Here is a 15606-nt window from a genome sequence, read left to right on the forward strand (position 1 = left end):
CTTTAAGCAGTCTTAGTTATTCATCAGTTCTGGGGTGGTTAATATCATTATTGTTCATTTGTGATTTTGTGTTGCAGTCAAACATCAGTATGGTAGTATCCCCTCGTGTAAACACATTTTTAAATGCCGAAATTTAAAATTTCTGCTTTTTGTCTGCTGACTTCAGTTTCAGAGCCATAGATTTAATGGAATGTTCAGATCCATTTATTGACTCTTACATATGCTCAGAATTTTCTCAAATCTTTTGTGAAGATCCGATTGTAAAAATTATTATAGGCTTCACACATGGTTCTTCTTACAGATACAATACATACCATTAACTTTTCTCTACCGTTACCCCAGCAATCTCTTTTGTAGCAGGGATGTAATAGTCTCTGTTTTCACAACTTTCTACACCTGGCACCATTGCGTTCTCTATCAATTCGACCAAATACAAATACTCTCCAAGCTTTCTTAACGAACTTTTTGCCTTTAGTGGCCATAATTCCTGTAATAATAATGTGGCCATTTATTCCTCTCCCACTGGTGACACTGTTAAAAATATCGGGTCTGATTGTTACTAGGAGATCTAGAATATTGCTTTCACATGTTGCCATCAGTCTAGTTATTCAAGACAGTTTCCAGACTAACTTTTCAGTATTACTTCGCAAGACTTTGTCCAAACCACCAGAAACGTATGCATAGTTTTCCCAGTTGACAGTGAGCAGTGAATTTCACTATGTGGCAGATGGTAGAAACAGGTTATTAATCCAAGTTCATTGATCCCAGTCACTCTTATCCATATTAGTTCACAATCAGTCAGTTTTTAAACATCACTAGACCTAATTCTTCTACTCGGCAATACGAGCACTCCTCCTCTGAAGAGTATAATCTATGTTTCTGATATATGTTCCATGTGTTGTTGAAAATTTCCGTGCTCTGTACTTTGAGTTTCAACTCACTCTTAGTTCTAGGTATGATGTGGGATGACTGCGTTCTATGAGAGACATGAGCTCCAGGACTTTACTGCAAATGGTTTGGCTGTTAACAGATAGTCTTTTCAAATTCTCACTGTCCAGGTTTTCTAGCCATTCTGTTGAAGTAATTGGCTTATCTAGTGTGGTTTTCTACTGTGAGTATTGAGTTTCGCCTGATTAAATAAATAAAAAAATTTAAAAAATTAAATATATGCTTTCGACATGTACTGTGACACTTGAGTGTCCATTTTCAATGTATAGTGCACATTGATTCTACCAATCTTCACTGTGTAGCATAGATGGAGGAACGTACAACCAATCTTATCAAAAAACTGGTGAAGCCTCTGGCTTAGACCCTACACTGGGTTCGAGACCAGAGGACCCTGATCAGTCCTCAGAACAATGCTGCAAATTAAAAGCTGTGCAAAGACCTCATGATTGAAGATAGTTACTTTCATCATTTCTGCCAGTCTCTGGAAAGTGCTAAGTGAAAACCCAGGTGACAGATGTCATTGGTTCCATTGTGAGCAGTAATCAGCACACCTCAATGTATCTTGTTCTCTCAACTGCTTGGGTGGCATCTCCACATGAAAGATGTTTGTTGTGCAATCCACACTTCAGGCAAGACATTTTCAAGCACCAGCTGAAGAAACACTTTTGGTTGCACAGATCCTTGAGAATCAAAACAACTAAATGTATGACTTCTCATAAATTCTGCATCAGACGTGGCAACATGTGAATGCTGAGAAATTTTTCTTGAGACTTGACACAGATCTAGACTAGTGTTAATGTAAATTTAGACAACATAGTTTATGGAGAGCAGCAATCTGCTGCTATATTTAATTTAAAATAAACAGTCAAGATTGCAATGATATTTGTTTATTTACTGATTTTGGCTTATGGAAAAGTCATCTTCAGAATTTTTGGCCCTGCAAGGGTAGGAATAGCAAAGTTACAAACAGTACTATTACATATGGCCTTAAGGTACAGAAAAGCTGTCGTAAAAACTATAAACAATACTATTGTATATGGCATTCAAAAAAACAGAGAAGGGTTATAGTGTTTACCCATATGACTGGTGCTGGTGGTTCCTTGGTTTTTTCATGATAACATGATTGTACACTGACTGATGGCTGTGGAGCTATGGGTTAAGTAGTGTGCAATTCGTGAAACATTATCAAGCATAAAGGAAGTAGTCATTTATGTTAAAATAAAATAAACAAACTTACAAAACAACTGAAGAAGCTGTGTAATCTATCGACATTGGTGTGAAAGACACACACACAGTTCTTACTTATGTTTTGTCGATAAATGAATAGACAAGAGAGTGATAATTCTGTGCACATAGATATTACATATACAGATAATGAGAGGTAAAATTACATTAAAAGATACAACCATTAAATATGTACATACCGTTGTGTATTTTCTAGGCAGTGCCCTCTGGTAAGAATTTAAAACAACACCATTGCCTAGATGATGTGAATGTTAAATTGGCCGCCATGATATCATAGAAATGTGTACTAAAAAAGGATGCTGTTGTCATGGTAACATAATGGCCGAAGTGGTAGTCGAGAAACCAAAGAAGTATGCCTGGGGGTTCCAGCTACGTTCAAGGTCGATATCATCAAAGACATTTGTGATGACAATTCACAAAGAAACACTGTAGGAGAGTTACTTAGTATTCTCCAGCATCATTATTGAGACCAAATGTGGTGACGAGAGCAGCTGCTGTTGTCAAGGTGCCATAGTGACAGCTCTATATGGATGTTTTCATGGCATGGGCTTCTAGACACTTGCATACGTATGCGACATCATGTTGTTAGTAATATGATGATAAAAGGCTATAGTGTTAATACATAATTAATAAAGATTAGTTGCTCTTGCTGAAATGTCTTGTGTGCTTGCACAGTGTCAAGTGTACGATTGGATTCCCCTGCAAAGCATTCAAAATGACATCTCTGCTTGTACAATGCTTTTATTTGTGAGGCTGTGGCATCTTTGTTTTCTGTTTGCTGATTTTTCTGTGTGAAAGATGAAGGTCTGATAAGCATTACTTTGCACTTCCAATTTTTCTCAACCTTTTCAAAGATTTTTTTCCTTGGTATTACAATATTCATGAACAGTTTTAACTTCATAGAGTAATCTGACATAAGCCTTTTCCACCTCTTCTTACACAACATCTTTCAGCTGTTCTTTTTGCTCATCAAACTGCTTTGCATTGTACTCTTTCAATTCAAAGCTATTTCCAGACATATGGGAAATTTCTCCTGCAATATGAGGATTATCTCTTGATAATTCCGTTTTCAAATTACCAATACTAGTAGTTGATACGATGTGAAATCATTTTGCCTCAGTGAATTTTACCTCCGAAGAAATATCTTCCCTTATATCTTGGGGCATGACTTGAGTCTCAGCAACGTTATAAGGCATTTTACAACCTCAAATTTTGTGTGGTCTACATATTCAACCCTTTTCAATAAACTGCTTCATCAGTCATTATACTAGTGGAAGCCATTTTAGGTTTGGGTAATTCAGTCCTACCATCATTACCTTGACACTCAATTTTTTCTCCATTTCAGTCATATGAAACATCGTCATCTTGTGACAGAAAAAGCCATTATGTTCTGGTACTTGACCAATTTACCTATCACCAATAAAATATATTTATTTAATTTTGCTGGATCTGGAGGGCACTTTGCATACTTCTGAATGTTGCAAACCTTCTGGCAGCGAGGCTCACAAAGGAAATCTCAATATTAGTTTCTGTTCATGAAATGCATACTGTTTACCACACCAGTTACATTAACTATAACTATAAGATATTTAATAACCATCATCTGGATCACAACTTATTATATTACTGACCACCAGTTTGTCAACTGTCAAACTGCATTTTGTGACACCAGACCTGAAGATGATCTGCAGAGCCAATTGAAACTGGTAATAAGTAATAAAATAATTTGTGATCCAGACAGTGTTTGTTTATTATAACAAAATAGAATGTTGTTCCTACAACATGGCATCAGCTATGAAATACCTGTAGGTGTATCTCAGCTTGTAAAAGTTAATCGTCAACACAGAAACATTTTGTAATTAGAGTGTGGCATCTAGCCATTCGAAATTGTTGTCAGTAAGTGGCCTGTTCCCAATCATTTATCAGACAATGCATCATTTTTTACTGTACCAGGAGCAAAACCACACTAAAATTATTCTCACCTATCTTTCCTACTGCTGTCAGAGATTGGATTCCAGGCAAAACTCAGATAATACACTCACCCACCTTACAGTACAGTCATTATCTGACAGTCTTGTGTCTACTGTCCTGTAAACCTATTTTCTCGCTTTATGCAGGAACACTCCTGATAGTGTACACTCGGCTTGACACAACTGCAGTATGTCAAGAAACCTTGAGAAAAATAGGTGAAGGAAGATGTTTGTTAAGCCTACAAATGGTTCAAATGGCTCTGAGCACTATGGGACTTAACATCTTAGGTCATCAGTCCCCTAGAACTTAGAACTACTTAAACCTGACTAACCTAAGGACATCACACACATCCCTGCCCGAGGCAGGATTCGAAAATGCAACTGTAGCGGTCCCGCGGTTCCGGACTGCAGAGCCTAGAACCGCACAGCCACTGCGGCCGGCGTTAAGCCTACAAGCAACTACAAAACCAAATATAGTATATAGGCAATTTATTATTAAGACCTGATGGCCTCATTACTCTTGCTTCATATGGGCAACAATTTTGATAAAAGACACAAACCAATTACAAACATTGGCTACGAGCATGCATGAATGAAAGAGTGGGTAAAGTTGAAAATTTGTGCCGAACTGGGATTCAAACCCAGGCCTCCTGCTTACAAGGCAGATGCTCTGACCTCTAAGCGATCCAGACACAGTGGTCAGTGCAACTGCACAGACGACCATAGCACACCTCCCATCAGACTCAAATTCTCGCCTTATCCTCACACTACTAATGTAGCACCCCTTCTCCATTATCTTCATTACTCGCTGCATTTTGCTATTTCCCATAAGTGTTTATACACTGAAGCACCAAATGAACTGGTATAGCCATGCATATTCAAATACAGAGATATGTAAACAGGCAGAAAACGGTGTTGCAGTCGGCAACACCTATATAAGGCAAGTGTCTTGCGCAGTTGTTAGATTGGTTACTACTGCTACAATAGCAGGTTATCAAGATTTAAGTGAGTTTGAACATGGTGGTATAGTTAGAGCATGAGCGATGGGACACACCGTCTCCGAGGTAGCGTTGAAGTGGGGATTTTTCCAGACAACTGTTTCACGAGTGTACCACGAATATCAGGAATCCAGTAAAACATCAAATCTCTGACCGCTGCAGCTGGAAAAAGATCCTGCGGACCAATGATGACTGAAGAAAATTGTTCAACGTGAAGAAGTGCAACTCTTCCACAAATTGCTGCAGATTTCAATGCTGGGCCATCAACAAGTGTCAATATGTGAACCATTCTACGAAACATCATCGATATGGGCTTTCATAGCCAAAGTGCACTCGTGTACCCTCAATGACTGCATGACACAAAGCCTTACGCCTCGCCTGGGCCGGTCAATACCGACACTGGACTGCCGATGACTGGAAACATGTTGCCTGGTTGGATGCGTCTCATATCAAATTGTATCAAGCGGATTGACGTCTACGAGTGTGGAGACAACCTCGTGAATCCATGGACCCTGCATGTCAGCAGGGGATTGTTCAACCTGGTGGAGGCTGTTTAATGGTGTGGGGTGTGTGCAGTGGGAGTGATATGGGCCTCTGAAAGGTAAGACGTACTTAAGCATCCTGTTTGATCACATGCATCCATTCATGTCCATTGTGCATTCCAATGGACTTGGGCAATTCCGGCAGGACAATGTGACACCTCACATGTCCAGAATTGCTACAGAGTGGCTCCAGGAACACTCTTCTGAGTTTAAACGCTTCAGCTGGCCACCAAACTCCCCATACATGAACATTATTTAACATATCTGGGATGCCTTGCAACATGCTGTTCAGAAGAGCTTTCCAACCCCTCATACTCTTACGGATTTATGGACAGCCCTGCAGGCTTCATGGTGTCAGTTCGCTCCAGCAGTACTTCAGACATTAGTCAAGTCCATGCACATCTTATTGCAGCACTTCTGTATGCTTGCGGGGGTCCTACATGACATTAGGCGGATGTACCAGTTTCTTTGACTCTTCAGTGTATGTTACTGTTATTCATGTTTGTTACTTCAGGCCAACCCTTGACCTGTTTCATCATTACACATATTGTGTCTAAACTCAAATGTAACGAAAACATATCTAATAGACATAAACTTCAACATGAAGTTATCGCAGAATTTATTCTTAATCTGTTTTGCCACAAAAACTATTGCTTTGCCACCCTTTTTGTTTATTTCATTGTCACTCAACTCCAATGGATGAGTCTTTCCCCTCATCAGAGGGGTGTCTTTGCACATGCATTGCCCCCTTACATATTTCTGTAAATCAAATGTCCACATAAGATATCCACCTATGCCAATGATCTAGAATGTTGTGCACAAAGCTTCCATGTAGACATCTTCTGTTCACATTTTGACTTCACATCTTCCCCTCGTGCAAAGCCTGTGACACATCATCCCCTGATGCAATTGTAAATGCTTTTATGTGCAAGGATGAAAACGAAATGGTTTTGCACGTGTCCCTCTGTTTTAAGGTGTGTGGTGCATTGTTGTAAATTCACGTACAGACTACTTGTTTCATTTGTCACCCAAATCATTACATTTCTTATCTCAGGAAAGTGCCATCTTTCATCTAAGCATAGTGAAACACACATCTGTTGATTTCAAATTAAAATTAATCCTTTCATTGCTGGGGGCATGTATACACATCCTACTATGCCGTTCCCCAGATGCTGTGGACATGTATATGTGTACAGCTTGGGTTTTCCTTCAGTGCTATGGATGTCTGTCTGCATCCTGAACTGCTGATTACTCACTGCTACAGACAAGTTACTTACAGATCTCGGTGAATAAAAACGTTTCGAGTCTTTATCGTACAACATATGTGCCTCATTGTGTGCTACCATTTTCAAGAAAACCTCATTCCAATATCACGAATCGTTTGAGATATGGTGATTCTTATGACCACACAATTTGTGATTCATAAGGATGTGAATGAGCACATTACACACAACTGTCCTTCAGAAATAAAATCCAATAACTTGAGAATCAAATGAGGTATCAGTCTGCTCTCGATTTTAAATGACATTTAAATATCTTATCTACTGCTGCAGTGTAGAGCTAAAATCAGCCATGTATAAGCAGTTTGGTTTTGCCTCTGCAAAATCCTTAAAATTTTGTGCAATGTTTTTACTTATTTTGATGCAGCACTGTAAGTATGATGGGTATTGGAAAGTAATTAAGTTATTTATTGAGTGAAGATACCAGACTGTAAGATATGCAAAAATCCCATTTTTCCCCTTAATAGTTTTCAAAATATCAGATGTTAAGTATTTCATATTGGCCAGGAAGCCTCCTTTCAACACAGGCACCAGTATTTGGTGACCAGTGCAGCTATAACAAAAGCCCCTCAGCATGGAATGCAGAGAGCACGTCTTTAGCAGCGAAAGAGTTTAAACTTAATATCTCTCAGGTTTCTCAGCGTGACTGATTAATATGTGCTTCCAGGTGTTTTGCCGAGTTGTTGTTTCAGTTTTGTGCACAATGTTTTGACAGTCGACCCAGCCGTCTTCTTCAAGTGCTGCAAGTTTTGCTGTTATGTGTACTCGCTGTCTGGACTCCAACCAGACTGTGAACTGTTGTTGGTCTCATGTCGCTATTTCTATCAGAGTTCAATTCCTGATGCCCACTATGCCCATTGATGATCTTTTGTTTACAGAGCTCATATTGATATTCCATGAAATGCAGATTCTCTCAACATTTTCCAACTCTGATGGAAGAGATGGCCAACAAGATTTTAATATATTGATCACTTGCACAATATGCCAAGACAAGATGGAGGAAACCATAATGTAATTAATCTCACTGACAATTGTATGGATGAAGATACAGTAAAGATCCTTTGTAAAGGGCTAAATTTTGCATCAACTGGAAAAATGCTACCAATAGCAGATTACATCAAATCTGTGGAGCATTTTGTAGATTCTCTTCCATCAGAAGCAGGGAAGAGGTTTGCCACAAAATATGTAGAGTACTTAAGCAAATCACCAATGTTAAGGTCAAACATCTCCCAACAGAGAACGAGTAACATTGAAAAATCTGTGAAGGAGTTCTACCCGCCAGCAAAGGGGACACTGTGGACGTGATGTCAGGTGTGGACTACAGTAAGATGTTTTTCAATGTTTTGAATGACATTGCATACAAACAGGCAGATTTTTATCCTACGAATAAAACAGAGAGGAAGATGATGAGTGTGCTCAATGAGTCAGGCTTGCCACATAACATTATTAAAGATCTTAAAACACGAGCAGCAGTGCAACCACAATTATATAGCCTTCTTGATGTATACAAGGAAACAATTCGTCTAAGATCCATAGATAGTAATATTGGCACATCTACATACCAGCTCGCAAAATACCTGAAATGCATTCTTAGTGAATCTGTGGGGAAGTGAGAGCACCACTTCCACAACTCCACTGACTTTGTGCACTGCGTCAGTCAAATGTAGCTCCATGATATGGATATTATGCTCAGTTTCAATGAGTCTCCCTCTTTACGAGAGTTCCACTTTCTGATTCCTGGGAACTAACCATAGAAAAGGTCACCAACTGTTTCATAAAACTTTTTAGGCACATTCTAAAATCTTCTTATTTCCTATTCAGTGAAAAATATTATGAACAAACTGATGGTGTGACAATGGGTAGTCTGTTATCCCGTGTTGTGGAGAACCTATACGTGGAACACTTTGAAGCAAAGGCACTAGAATGTGCTTAATTGAAACCATTGCGTTTCTATCAGTATGTGGATGACACATTTGTAGTGTGGCCACATGGAGCAGGAAAGCTTCAAGAGTTCCTAGAACACTTAAACTGCATCCATCATAATATAAAATTCGCAATGGAACCTGAAAAAAAGGACCAACTGTTATAACCTTTAATTCACTAATAATTTGCGGGGATATACAAACATAGAAACAATAGTGAGTTTCATACTACCAACTCCGTATCTGTCACTCCACTCCCGTGCCGTGACATGTGGCCGGCGCTGTTCATAGGTAGGCGGCGCTCAGCCGAGCTGCGGAGCGCCTCTATCGCCATGTTCGCGTACTGACGTAGCGGCACTTTTAAATCTCGTGGCACTGTCACAACACTTTTCCCCCCTTGAAAAAAAAAGACACTCACTTCCTTGGAGACATGGACAGTGCGGAAACATCCATGGCCTCTTGGGAGACCCCGAGAAGATCCCGCGGAGAAACACGAGAATATGGTCGAAAATGTCCAGGACGGAAGCTTGTGCGTGGAACGTGCCTCCTGGACGAGATGATGGGTGAAAACTCCGGAGCAGCATCCATAGGTGTCGTGGACCTGGGGGTGTGCTCCAGCGAGATGGGTCCCAGAGAAGGCGGCGTCGCGACTGGGGCTGGTTCCGGCGTACTCGGAAGCGGCAGCGACGTTGGCTGCAGCAACACGCACGGGAGGTCGGCAGCAGCGACAGGACTGGCTTCTCGGGCTGGTGGAGGTGAAAGAAGGGGCGGTGGCACGGGCGTGGCCACCACTCGTGGGCGCATCTGGTCGTAATGGCGAACAACCATGCCGTCGTCCGTACGTATTTCACAAAGCCGGCGGCCGCGAAGAGCCTTGACCACCCCTGGAATCCATTTAGGGCGAGATCCATAATCTCGTGCCCACACGTCGGCGCCCACCGAGTATTTTCCCGCACTAGGGGACACAGTACTAGGCCTGACAGGGTGAAGCAGGTGCAGTATAGTGCGCGGTTGGCAGCCATGCAAGATTTCAGCAGGGCTGCGATCACCCAGAGGCGTGAAGCGATAAGAACTCAGAAAGTGCAACAGAGCGTCATCGGTAGAAAAATCAGTAAGGAATTTTTTCATCTGGCTTTTGAAAGTGCGGACAAGGCGCTCGACCTCCCCATTCGATTGGGGATGGAAAGGCAGTGCTGTAACATGATGAATCCCTTGTCCAGTACAAAAATCACGGAAGGCCTGCGAAGAGAACTGAGGGCCGTTGTCCGTGACAATTGTGGATGGAAGACCTTCTAGCGCAAAGATTTTGGACAAAGCCAACGTCGTCGCCGCAGTGGTGGGCGACGGACATCGAACAACAAACAGGAACTTCGAGAAGGCGTCAGTCAACAGTAGCCAATAAGTGCGGAGGAAGGGGCCAGCAAAGTCAGCGTGCACCCGTTCCCATGGCTGCGCCGGATCAGGCCACGGAGAGGGCATTGTACGGGGTGCAGCCAGTTGTTGAGCACACTGACCACACGCAGCGACCATGTGGGTGATGTCCGAATCGATACCGGGCCAATAAACATGCCTGCGGGCCAGGGACTTAGTCCGAGAAATCCCCCAATGGCCTTCATGCAATAGTTTGAGAACATCTTTGCGAAGAGAAGCTGGCACCACGACCCACGGAGATGCGCCATCCGTGGCCAGAAGAACAACACCCTCACGAACAGACAGACGAAGGCGCAAGGCATGGTAGTTGCGAAGGGGATCCGATGCCCGGCCCTTGGTCCTGTCCGGCCAACCCCGTTGAACAAAACCGATCACCTGACGCAGGACCGCGTCCCGCGCAGTAGCCAACGCGTCCTGCAAACCTGTAAGCGGAAAACCCTCGACCGCACGACGTTCTTCCTCATCAATGTCGAAACAGAGTAGTTCATCTTGATCGAAAACCGGGTCGGGGCCCATCGGCAAATGCGACAACGCGTCAGCGTTGGCGTGCTGGGCCGTGGGGCGATAGTGAATCTCATAGTGAAAATGAGACAAGTATAAGGCCCAACGTTGCAGGAGGTGAGCTGCCTTATCCGGAAGTGACGCTGAGGGGCTGAACAGAGAGACCAGTGGCTTGTGGTCGGTGATGAGGTGAAACTTAGAACCATACAAAAAAACGCTGAACTTTTTTAGAGCATAAATGATAGCGAGCGCCTCCTTTTTGATTTGAGAGTAACGCCGTTGGGCATCGTTGAGGGTCTTGGAAGCATAGGCGATGGGTCGTTCCGACCCATCCTCGTACCGATGGGCGAGAACAGCCCCTAGGCCATACTGTGACGCGTCAGTCGCCAGAACCAAGTGCTGACCCGGACGGAATGTGGCAAGACAAGGCGCCGACTGCAAATGAGCCTTCAGGCGAATAAAAGCCTGCTCACACTCGTCGGACCAACAGAAAGGAACTTTTTTGCGTAACAGCTGATGCAGAGGATGAGCCACCGCCGCCGCGGATGGAATGAATTTGTGATAATAAGCAATCTTGCCTAGAAACGCTTGAAGTTCTTTGACCATAGACGGCCGGGGTAGAGCGATAATGGTCGCAACGTGCTGACGTAGAGGACGTATACCCTCACGGGACAAGTGGAAACCAAGATACACAATGGAGGGTTGGAAGAACTGTGACTTGTCCAGATTGCACTTCAACCCAGCCGAATGCAGAACCCGAAATAATGAACGCAAATTGCGAAGGTGCTCCTCAGTGGAGGCCCCCATGACAACAATGTCATCCAGGTAGTTGATGCAGCCAGGAACGTAAGCGGTGAGCTGTTCCAAAAACCGCTGAAAAATGGCCGGCGCGCTAGCAACACCAAATGGTAACCGCTGGTACTGATACAACCCACAAGGAGTGTTGATGACGAGAAATTCCTTGGAAGACGCATCCAATGGCAACTGATGGTACGCCTCCGATAAGTCAAGTTTGGAAAAGAACTGGCCCCCAGCGAGCTTGGTAAATAACTCCTCAGGACGGGGAAGAGGATAAATGTCTATGAGGCTCTGAGCGTTGACAGTGGCTTTAAAATCGCCACACAATCGCAGACTCCCGTTTGGTTTAGAAACCACCACGATTGGCAATGCCCATTCGCTGGAGGTAACAGGAAGGAGAATCCCTGAAGCTGTTAACCTGTCTATCTCAGCCTTGACAGGTGCACGCAACGCCATCGGAGTAGGGCATGCCCAGAAAAACTTAGGGCGAGCTGTAGGTTTAAGAGTAATGTGGGCTTCAAAATCCTTGGCACGACCCAGACCAGCAGAGAACACGGACGAGAATTCAGAACACAATCCATCCAGCTGTTGATGCGGAATATCCTCAGATATGAGGTGCACATCATCATCAATGGAGAACCCAAACAACTGGAAAGCATCATAACCGAACAGATTTTCAGTGCCCGCATGATCCACCACATAAAACATGAGGGGCCGAACAACAGACTTGTAGGCAGTGGAAGCATCAAACTGGCCAACGATAGGAATTTTCTGTTTATTATAAGTCCTCAGATTTCGCGTAACTGGAGACAAGGGAGGGGAGCCCAACTCCAAATACGTGCGAGAATTAATGAGAGTTACTGCAGAGCCAGTGTCCACTTGCATGCGAATGTCTTTATCCAGAACACGAACAGTAACAAACAACTTATTTGTTTGGGAAAGCACACAGTTAACATCCATGTCCGATGCCTCGTCCTCGTCGACAGGAACTTTAGGGGACTGACACACAGAAGCAATGTGGCCTTTTTTCCTACATGAATTACACGTGGCCCAACGTTTTGGACACGCGGCCCTGTCATGCTGTATGAAACAACGTGGACAAGAAGGAAGTGCGGAACGAACCTGCTTCTGTGGCTGCTGTTTTCGCTGTGAGCGTGGCGGCCGAACGCGACGTTGTTGACGTGAGTGAACCGCCGCCACATCGTCGGTCCCTTGGGAAACAGGCCAATTGTCCGTGTCGAAAGTGGTCTGTATAGCGCCTACATCACACCACGCGTCTATTTGTGCACCAGCAGCGTGAGACACTTCAAAAGATTGAGCGATGCTCAGAACTTCCGACGACGACGGGTTTGGCAGTTGTAAGGCACGTTGTCGAACTTCTTTATCAGGAGCAAGCCGTAGAATAGCATCCCTAACCATCGAATCAGCATAAGACTCATGATGAGTGTCCGTGACAAACTGACATTTCCTACTCAGACTGTGTAGTTCCGCCACCCAAGCCCGGTAAGATTTATGGGGCTGTTTACGACATCGGTAGAACGCCACGTGGGCGGCAACGACGTGTGTGTTTTTTCGGTAATAGTTAGACAATAAGTCACACATTTCTTGGAAAGACAGAGAGACAGGTTCCCGCAGAGGGGCTAACTGAGATAGCAGCTGATAGATCCGTGGGGAAATCCAAGATAGAAATAACGACTTACACATAGGAGCGTCGACAACGCCGAAAGCCAAGAAGTGTTGCCGCAAATGCTTCTCATAATCCTCCCAGTCTTCAGCGGCCTCGTCGTAAGGAGGGAATGGAGGCGGAGAAGCGGAAGACAGACAATGAGTAAGCGACGTCGACAACGCCTGAATAGCAGACGTCAGATGCGTTTGTTGTTCAATGAGCGCTTGCAGAAGCTGTTCCATGTCTGCCCAGACACGAACGCACAATTCCCCAACGCAGGAAAAAAAATATCCGACCTCGTCGCCAAAAAGTGTTATAACCTTTAATTCACTAATAATTTGCGGGGATATACAAACATAGAAACAATAGTGAGTTTCATACTACCAAATCCGTATCTGTCACTCCACTCCTGTGCCGTGACATGCGGCCGGCGCAGTTCATAGGTAGGTGGCGCTCAGCCGAGCTGCGGAGCGCCTCTATCGCCGTGTTCGCGTACTGACGTAGTGGCACTTTTAAATCTCGTGGCACTGTCACAACACCAACTACCTTCCTCAATGTGTCAGTTGAGAACAACAAATGAATCCCTGGATCATGGTGTGGTTTGCTAAAAACCTACAAACACTGACCTCTGTCTCCACCCTCAAGCCATCACCATCCATCACAAAGAAACTCAGTGCTAAAGACTCTGGTCTGTGCCAAAGAATTGCAACACCCATAAGTAGTGTTCTGAAGGAATGGGTACTCAGCTCATCAAATTGAATGGGCAATGCAGTCAAAATCAAGAATACCTGAGAAATAGTTTGAGACTGAGACCGAGGAAGAGAAACTAAAAATTGATTGTCTGCCTTATGTTGGCTCAATATCTAGAAAAATCTATAGACTTGTTTGGAAACATGGCATACAGTGTATTTTGCTCCATTCAGCTAAGATAACCTAGGTCTCCGAAATCTAGGTGTTTATTGAATTCCATGCAAAAGTTTCATGTCTTACACGGGGCAGACTAGCAAAATAGTTGAGATGAAATGCAAGAAACATCAGTGACATACCTGACAAAAGCAACCAAGCAGATTGGGTGTCTCAAAGCACTGCCATGAATATTTGCATGAAATGGAACATGATGGGACCAGTATCATGGTGCATATGCCAAATTTTTGTGGCAGTATAACTAACAATTTGGTCAAAATAAAGATGTCAGATAATCTAATAAACAGAGCTGGCAGTTTTAATTTAAATAATGATTGGGATCTGTCACTCAATTTATAAAAATATCATTGGCCACTGCATCCACCAGAGCTGAAAAATGCTGAGAGAAGCTGTTTCACAGAATATGAGTGCAAGCTCTGAGAAACAAAGAGGGTCATAGAGAATCAGGAATTGAACTTGGCTATAAATGGCAGCATGAGACCAACAGTAGTTTACAGTCGTGTTGGATTCCAGGCAACTAGTGCACATTACAGCAAAACTCGCATTCCTGAAGTGGCTGGGTTAGTCGACACAATATTATACATAAACTGGAAACAACAACATGGCAAACACTCAGAAGTGCGCTATTAATTAAAGCTTATGTTGTTCTGTGGCGTATGGAATCCAACATTGGCATGATTATCCCACATTAGGCCAGCTCATATAAATAATAGTTTCCATGCTTCAATGTGTTTGGTAAACTGAAAGATAGCTTGTATGGACAATGAATTGATGGAGAACAGATGCAGAGAGTGTTTCTCTAATGACCCAAAAAGTACTTTTGCATAAATACCAAAATCCATCATTGCAACTTGGAAAAAGCCAGCGAGTCTATATGCATCTTATCCTTCACAATAGGTCTTTACTCACAAAATTAGACCGAAAAAAGTGAAAGATGTTAAATAGTATATTGGGATCTACATTTTAAAAAATAAAAATGAGAACTATATTCTATAATGGAAATTAATTATGCGCATACTGTGTAATTTCAGAGTTCAGTTTTATGGGCATGTATGAAGAAGAAATGCCTCAAAATTGATGAAATGCATCTTGAACATAATTGTCTTGAAACCAAAAACAAGAACTTGAACATCAAAACCATGGACATTAAAACAGGATGTCAAGCCAAAACTGAAACATATGTCTTTAACTCATTGGTATCTACCCAATCAGTTTAGGATTGGTGCTTGAAATGAGTCTGTGAGAGATTAAAACTGTGGTGGCAATAAATTGAATCTGGGAGGCACAGTGCTGAAGACAGTGCACTCCAACGTTCATAGAGTGCTAATGTTTGCCCAGCTATTCGCATTTAGGTTTTCTTTGGTTTCAATAAAACACAAGG

General features: G+C 43.0%; 1 protein-coding gene and 1 non-coding gene across 2 annotated transcripts in view; one reads left to right on the top strand and one right to left on the bottom strand.

Annotated features, from left to right (window-relative positions):
• The window catches only part of LOC126470048 (26S proteasome non-ATPase regulatory subunit 5-like), a 200572-nt gene that overhangs the window by 117327 nt on the left and 67639 nt on the right, over positions 1–15606 (top strand). The window lies entirely within an intron of this gene.
• Positions 4783–4855, bottom strand: Trnat-ugu (transfer RNA threonine (anticodon UGU)). Its single transcript has one exon. It is a non-coding gene; the product is annotated as a tRNA-Thr (tRNA).

This window comes from Schistocerca serialis, chromosome 3, assembly GCF_023864345.2.
Source record: "Schistocerca serialis cubense isolate TAMUIC-IGC-003099 chromosome 3, iqSchSeri2.2, whole genome shotgun sequence".
Classification (NCBI taxonomy): domain Eukaryota; kingdom Metazoa; phylum Arthropoda; class Insecta; order Orthoptera; family Acrididae; genus Schistocerca; species Schistocerca serialis.